Below are 6,692 nucleotides of genomic sequence, written 5' to 3' on the forward strand. Positions count from 1 at the left end.
CCAGCCCTCCCCCGCGGCTGCCCGTGCCGAGGCGTCCCCAGTGGGACCCTGACCTCGGGCGCTGCTCCCGGAGGGGCGGTAGCAGCGATGCCCGGAGAGTTCTCTTGGGGCCTGCGGTCCCAGTTCCCCTCGCCCCCGTGAGCCGGCCGGAGGGTGGGCTGTTGCATTGGCTGGGCACCACTCTCCTTCGTCCCAGCCACTTCATTCTCGGTGCTTATGGTTTTCTTTTTACAGGCATAAACCCTTTTGAGCAGAGAGGTAACTGCTTTAGGCTATATATAGCAGATAGCTTCAAAATCCAGTGTTGAGCCAACTCTGGTGAAAAGGCGCCCAACGACTTTAATATTGGTATTCAAGATCCTGATGTATCTAATCATGGAGGCTGAGATTGAACTGTGGATGTCCAAACATAGTTTGATGAATAATTAATCACATAGAGCCTTGAAGAGCAGGCTTTCCCAGCAGCGTGTTGATGCGAGGTCAGGAAATGGTGATGGAGCCATGCACTTGGATCGTGTTGGGTTCTGGAGATCTTAAAGCCTGGATGATCAAGGTTAACACTGGACCCTTATGTGAACGTTACTTGGTGCTGCTGAAGGTGTTCCTGGACTCCTGACATCCCATTCTCCTTTAAAATCCATTGCTATTGCCATCTCTCCTTGTAATTTAGTCTCCTACATGGATTCCCCTTCACACGCACTTTTTGCAAATTCTGTTTCACGGGGAAAAGGGGCTGCCCCAAAAGCCAGCTTTTGTTTGGATGCAAGCTTTTATATCAATTAAATACTCATTTCAGGAATTTTGCCTTGATTTGGGGCTCATTTGAAAGCAGTTCAGGACAAAAGATTTTCTTCTGTCTGTGCCCTCAGTACTGTGTGGCACAACTGTCTGTGTGAGAAGGTGCCACAGTACCTGCTGCACAGGGAGAGGGATGTCTCACTGGTGTTTGATTGATATCACAAAGGCCCTCAAATTATGACCTAGATTCTTCCCAACCTTTCCCTGGTCTCAGTTATTTGTGGTCACCATCAAGATATATAAACTTATGAGCACTCTGGAGTACAGGATCAGGGCTCAAAGTGGTGCTTATAAACTGGAGATGTTACCCAAAATGATCTGGGAATGGTCCTGGCACTGGGAAGTCAAACATGGAGCTGGGAACACCTGGAGAAGCGACACTGCAGAGAGGGATCTGGGGATTAGGATGGATCACAAACTGCCTGTGCGTCAGCAGCGGGAGGTCTGTGAGGCAGAAAAGCCAAACCCAGAACCCCAGCCTTTGCTTTGGGATGCATTACCAGGAGCATGGCAAGTGTGCAATTTAATTAGTCTCTTCAGCTCAGTGATGAGGAAACCAGGCTGATGGGCTGAGCTTTGGGTGTTGCGCTTTATAGAGCAGTAGGAGAATTGGGGAGGAGATTGCGGAGATCAGCTTAGAAAATATGCTTTACAAGGGGGTGCAAAAGGAAGGGTTGTTTGGGCTGTAAAAGATTGAGGGAGGGAGAAAGGAAGGGAGGAAGGAGGGACGGATGATGAGCTTTGCAAAGTGTAAGGCAGCCCTTGCAGAGAAGCTGTGTTTGAGTCCTGCTCTGCACAGATGTGGCAGATAACCAGGTATCCCTTACCTGTGACAAGGAGAGTTTAGCTTTGGATACTGGAAAACATCGTAACTAGAAAGAGAAAGGAAGCAGGGGAACAGAGTACTTGAGAAGGTGAGGAGTCACGGTCCTTCAGGGAAGGCTTAGAATGGTGTGTCTTAGGCATTACATGGAGCTGCTTCCCTCTTGGAAAGACCACTTGAGATCCCATCCAACCCTTTGCTTCCGTGTGGCAATTGTAAGATTTAAAAATAGTTATAGCATTTGCAAGAAGTACAGACTTCCTTCTCAATCCCTCCTTTATGGCTAAGGAAACATTAGGATACCTTTGCCTCATGAAACCAGGATTTTAAATGGAAGATTTTAAGGGAAGTCACACACTTCATTGCCTTGTTTAATCTTCTGAAAGCCATGGAGAAGCGCGGTCCCTTCTTGCCCCTCATTTCCTAATGCAAATTTCAGAGCTAAGGATCTCTTTGTATCCTGCTCCTGTGGAATGAGTTGAGTTGGACTTAAAGGGGGTAAGAATGAGGTCTGTAATGGGAAATTGTATAGAGGTCAGAGATGTAATTAAACAGCATTGGGAGTTATCTTCCATAAACACAGTGCTGTAATACCGACTTGGGAATCCTCAGAGGGTTCTTGAAAGTGCTTTTCTGTGACTCTTAAGAGCTGTATTGGGGTACAGGAAGCTCTACATCAATTAAAAGGGCCATTGAAGTATTATTTTCCATCAGTGGCCAAGGTCCTGGAGAATGTCAGCTCAGTTAAAGTGCACTTACACTGAGAAATTACAAACACTCACCATGCCATGATGAGGAGATCGTCTCCTCATGTGTATTCAGGATCACATCTGCTTACTTCAGTGACAGGAGCAATTTAGCGTTGCAGAGCCACTTGGCTATGGAAGGAATAATTGAGAAAGAACCCAGTCTGAATTCCCCAAAGCCATTGAGGTTGGCATGCTCGGAAGTGAGCAGTACTGTAAGCGCTCTCTTTACCTCGGATGTTTCTCTGTCCGTAAAATGGCAATAATAGCTGGCAGGGAGACTGTTCGGTGTATCCAACAGCTCCGAGAGCCTCAGCTGCCCTGCGTGCCTGCATGACTTCTGTGTCTAAGCCTGGAGTTTATTTTAGGTCCTTTTCGGTCTGTTTCAGCCTCGGTGGGGAGCAGATTTGCCTGTGTGGTGTTTTTCTAAAGCGCGTCCGTGCCTGGGGAGCTCTGAACGCGGGGACAGCCTCCGTAAGAAGGGCGTGAAGAAGGCGCAGGACGGGTGTGCCCGGGGAGGCTGCGATGGGAGGGTGCTGGGCTGCCTCGGCTGCCGCTGGAGCCGCCGGGCTCTGCCCGGGAGCGCCGGAGCCCCTCGTCCCTGCTGCCGGAGCTGTCCGCAGCATCCTGCCCTGGCTGCTGCCGGGAGGCTGTGCCGGCTCCAGCCTCCACGTGGAAGCAGGTTGAGGGCTCAAGCCTCGGAGTCCTTTTCCCAGCAGGGAAGAAGGCGTTGGCCCAGGAGGTGGCTTTGACTTCAGCCCCTGTGTTTTGTCCCACGTTTCTCCTCTGTGCCCTGTGTGCATGCCCTTTGCCAGGGTGGCAGCCCCCTGTTCACCTTCCTCCCATCCCCTCTGACAGCCTAGTGAGGTTTAGTTTATTAGATGCAAGCTGAGAGCCGTAAATTACTCTGGTCTACTTTTTCCAGAGCTGGAGAAAACACAGCAGAGGCAGGTCTGCAGCAAGGTGCCTGCCTCCCTTTCCTCACCTCGGATTTCCACTGCAGCTGTGATTTGCACTGATGCTGGCTGTGAGGCTGCTGGCTCTGAGGTGGTACCTGCTTATGTCAGAAGGGATCAGATCCTCGGGGTTTGCATCTGTCCTGACCTGACAGCAGGATTTTGACTGTGTTTTGCTAATTTTACTTCCTAAGAATTAGCTGTGAGAGAAGACATCAGGCTTGATACAATTCAGAGCATTCTGTTGCGACTGGGTTCATTTGTGATCTGAATATCTTGCATTCTGTTAAACACCCTGCAAACCCCTCGGTACATTATGCTGCAATTATCAATAATACATGATGAATCGTGGTTCCACAGCAGTTGCATCAATAGACAGTAATTGTGCCACCTTGTATTAGCCTTTCTGTGCTTTTTTTTCCCCTCTGATTCAGCATCAAAAGAACAAGCTTTTAGCTCCTTAAAGCCTCTTGCATATCTTATATTGAAAAGTAAATGCAGCAAATAAATTTCAGTCCCACCACTTTTACAGGTTCAGCTGTTTGGACCCTTTACAAGAAAACAAACCAAGCATGGGGAAAGCGTGAGATCTCCATTTGGTGGCCAGGAAGGGAGCACAGTTGCCAGGCTCAGGCAAGGAACAAGATCGTGGTGGCAGGAAAGGTTTTAAAAAATGCACCTGCTCCCTGACCCTTGCAGTTTGCTAGGTGATGGATAGCACTTGTAGGTGTGCCTTGGAGTAGCTTCCCCCTTCCTGGCATGCATCACACATTATGCCACTGTTAGGCTGGAGTTTGCAGCCAGACCTGGCAGGTGCTGCACAAGGTCAGGCAGGCCTGGCAAGAGATCCAAGGAGCTGTCATTTTTCATGCAAGAGGAGAAAATGGGTTTGTGTGATGGGTGGCATGCCACAAAGGGCACGTGTTTTCTGGGTGATTTTGGGGAGAAGGGCTTCTCTAAGTTTGGCCATGCCAGCAGTATTCTGGGGATGTAGAACTAGAGTATATTTACATGTGTTGTTCACCTCAACAGGCAGCTCAGGGTTTCTCTTGGCTCTCAGAGCTCCATTGCTTCCTCATGGTGTCTGAGGGCACCCAGCAGAGGCACAGTCCATGTGGCTGGGGTCTCATCGGTCCCAGCTGTGTGCTCACCAGGGGAGGGGGGTTATCCCTTATCCATTGCCCACAGCTGCAGCCAGGGAACAAGGTAAATCAGCACAGTCACTGTGCACCTGGGTGTGCTCTGAGCAGATACTGCTGCTCACATGCTTCTCTGCTTGAATCACTAGTGGTTTTCTTTTATAACATTTTAAAATGAAAGAATAAAATGTCTGTCGCACAAAGCTGGTGAAAGTTCTCTGTCGAGGCCATCCTCAATTAAACCTCTTCCAGGGAGAGCGATGTGGTGTGTGTCCATGGCAGCTCCTGCCTGCTCTCTGGCAGGGACACACCTGGCCCAGGTGCAGGCATTTCCCCCTGCCACACAGTGATCTGTGCAGCATTTCCGTGGCTCTGTGCACACCAGCAACATTTCCAAGGTGTCTCTCCCTCTCTCCAGCGACAGAAGCCATCAGCAGGGGCTCTGACAATCTCCCAAGCCCATGTAATTATTCAGACCCCAGTCTGCCTGTGGGAACTGTGAACAGGGAATCAGTGAGGCAGCCCTGCTTTCCTTGACAGAGCTGGTAAGTGAGCTGAGATGGTATGGGGAGGAATTCAGGTGCATCCTGATAGGGCTTGGGGATCTAAAGAGGAGCTGTGCCTGCCTGCAGCCAGCATCTGTTGATCCCTGCATGTTAGAGGGGCAGCCGCAGCCCTGGGACGCTCTGAAGCACAGCATACACTGTCCATCTCCAAAAGCCTTGCTCTTGTTGCAGTGGGTTTTCCTTACGTTGGGTTTTGGTGGCTGCAAAACTCATTTCCACGTCCAGGAGGGAGCAGAAGGGCAGCAGTGCTCTGGTGCTCTGTGTGTGTCCCTGTCTGCAGATGGTGATGTGGACTGGAGCTCACTGGAAGCAGCCAGTGGTGATGGCAGCTTGAATTTCTAGCAGTACTGTTCTACAGGGCAAAACTACATCCTGATGACTGATTCATTGGATAAACAGGGAAAGGGAGTTGTAACATGCTTATGTTTGAAATTCTGAGTGTTTGAAGGAGCTCATACATTTTTCTTCATGGAAAACTCTGTCTAAAGTGGAGTTGAGCAGTGGGGCTAGGAGCTCTAGGGCTGGGAATTTCCAGAAAACATAGCTTGGTCTAGAGGGAGAATAACCACAAATCCTGGGAGAAATAGGCATTTTTAATTTACTTCTGCTGTGAAAAGGATTTGAGCATTCATCCGGTTAAGTCCATGTATCTGGACAGAATGTTTGTGCATTATGTGGAGTGCCAGGCAGGAGCTGCAGAAAGGTGAATGTTGCAGCTTGTAATGGGAAAAGACTTTTAATGAGGATTTGTTGCCTGTGGCTGTGCAAGATCTTCTCTTCACCTGTATTTTGAAGAGCTATGATATTCCAGCTTCGTTTCACTAAGCTGTACACAACCAAGGAAAGAATGTCAGCTTAATATATTCTGAAGTTACTCTAAGGAAAAACACTGCCAGTTTTTATGGGTGCACCATCCCAGACCCAGATGGCATTTTGTTCCTTGGGTTTTAGTTGCAATCTGGAAATCACAGTATGAATGTACCATTGCTAAGAGAACCCACATGTGTCGATCCATTGTACCCTGTGGGAATGTCAGTGCCTCTGGAAGAACCTACTGGCATTCATTTTGAATCCTTACTATAATGTTTAGAGACATGCATGTTCTATTATTATTAACAAAGGCCCAGATATCACTTAACAGAATTAGACCACAGGAAAATCTCTGAATTCAGGCTACTTGCTCAGTGTGTCTCGTAGGACTAACTCTTGAACAGCTCATACGTGATTGAACAGAAATCACTGCACTTCTTTCTCCAGAAGTCTAAGAAAAAGGGACCTGTGTACCAAAACACTTCCTGCCAGCCAAAAACTCTTTGTCATGCATGACTATGAGGCTGTTCTGTAATCTGTCTGTCCACCTGAGAGGCATAATTCACAAAGGATTACATCTGCTTGCCCCAAACTCAGTGATCTGCTGGTAAGAGCCTCGGAGAGCAGCAGATAACTGACACCCTTCCTCTGTGGCTGCTTGAAGGGTTGAGTGCTGGTTTTGTGAAGCCTGAAAGGACAAGGCTGGGGATGCTTCCTACCAGAAGCAAGTACTTCTGAAGAAAAAGTTTATTAATCTTGTGTCTCGTCAGCTGGTGGGGTTGTCTGTGAATTCAGGGTGTCCTGAATCCTGCACGGTGAGGGCTGGGCCTGTGCTCCTGCTCAGGGGGCTTCCT

This window comes from Corvus brachyrhynchos, unplaced genomic scaffold (genome assembly GCF_000691975.1).
Source record: "Corvus brachyrhynchos isolate BGI_N302 unplaced genomic scaffold, ASM69197v1 scaffold63, whole genome shotgun sequence".
In the NCBI taxonomy this organism is placed as follows: Eukaryota; Metazoa; Chordata; class Aves; order Passeriformes; family Corvidae; genus Corvus; species Corvus brachyrhynchos.